The following is a 1,744-nucleotide window of genomic DNA, read 5'->3' on the forward strand; positions in this document are numbered from 1 at the left end:
CAGGGAGGAAGCTTGTTAAAGGAACCCAGTCTGAAAAATCCCGAAGTCTGGCCGATGACCCCTAAGAGGGCCCAGAGTTGGGGTGAGCAGGGCCACCAATGTGGGACCACGGGCTCTGGCCTCAGAACTGTGCCCCAGACCCCTTGGCTATGTCAAGATGCTGCCCTGGGGGGGCCATTCAGATAGCCCGTCCCTCGGGTGACCAGGAAATAGATCAGGGCTCCGGCTTGAAGAGTTGGTATGTGGCTCAGGGGGCGCTGAAGAAGGACAGAGGATACCCTTCCTGGGTGGACAATCTTTCGCCCCCTCTCAGCCAACAGACATTTCCACAAACAAATCATGTTTACACCCAGAGCCCTTGGCCCAGCCCTGGGCTCCAGAGGTTTTTCCCTTGAGTTTCTCTCCCCCACCCCCCAACGTGCACACATACACACCCCAAACATACCCTCCACCCACACACACATACACAGATGTAACGGGGCAGGTTATTCCATCGGCAGACAAGCATGGGTGCCCTTGTGCTTACTGGCTAATCTAGTGGACAGTTTCCCATGCTGACTGGGCTGTCAGGGCCTATGAATGTGAAAAGAGCACTGTGGGGTTAAGGAGAATAAGTAAGCACAAGTCAGTCTGTGCTTACCTTGCTGATTGGGCAATCTGACACTGTATGGCATAGTACGTACACACACACACACACACAGACTCCTGGGTGCCCGTCCAATCATCCACTTCGCCCCACACCAGCCTTGTCGGGGGCAGATGGCAATGTCACATGAGCCACACAGAGAAGTCCAGGCAGATATCCAGCCCCAGGGGTGCCTAGGTGGGAGGAGTGGGTGGGAGCAGGGTCTGAGTGGGGCAGAGCCGAGAATGGCAGGCCAGCCCCTCCTGAGGCTCCTGGAAGTGGGTGAGCCGCCCTGTCACCCTGCCACGAGGCCACCAGGTGGCAGGCCGGGGCCGCCGGATCCGGATCCATGCCTCGGGCAGAGTCTGAGGACAGCTTGGGACAGACTGGAGTGGAGGGTGAGAGAAAGGCTGCTCTGGGTGCACATGCACAAACACACACACGTGCACACTGCGTACCCACATATGACACTCATTACCACGCAGAATCAGGGGCACATACACACGCATGTGCACCAGCCGCTCACTTGGGTCCAATCCAGCATTTCCTTGTCCCAGCGTGTATATCCACGCCTCTTTCCCAGAATCTACAAATTCTCTTCCTCCTCTTTCCCATCTCTCTCCTGTTACCCTCTCTCCAGACGGCCACCCTGCTCCTGTCCTGTCTCCGTTCCCCGCAGGACCAGCCTTCTCTGCTTCTCCTGTGAATGCCCCAGCAGCCCTCGTGGCAGACTTGATAAGATTGGCATCGAGGGAAGGCGGAGACAGCGTCTCCGAGAGGTGACGCAGGACTGCAGGTCCCCGAGGTGTGCCTTTCCCTCTGGGCTCCCCAAGTCCCACAGCACCTGCCCCCCACTCCATGCCAAGCCCCTGCCTTCCCTGCTCTCACCCACAGCCAGTCCTGAACTACGCAGCCCGCCACGCTGTCCCCATGGCTGTGAGTCGTGGTGTCCAGTGGGAGAGGGGAGGGGTGGAGGGTCATTGCCCCACCCCAGGGCCCCTGGTAGATGCGTGAGTGTGAACATGTTGAGCTCCTGGCTGAAAGAGACAGGAGACCATCTGCTTCCGAGCAGATACTTCATGGCAGGGAACTGTGAGTCCCCACCCCGCCCTGTTCCCA

This window comes from Echinops telfairi, unplaced genomic scaffold (assembly GCF_000313985.2).
Source record: "Echinops telfairi isolate 266 unplaced genomic scaffold, ASM31398v2 ScPeMD7_23;HRSCAF=83, whole genome shotgun sequence".
Taxonomy (NCBI): domain Eukaryota; kingdom Metazoa; phylum Chordata; class Mammalia; order Afrosoricida; family Tenrecidae; genus Echinops; species Echinops telfairi.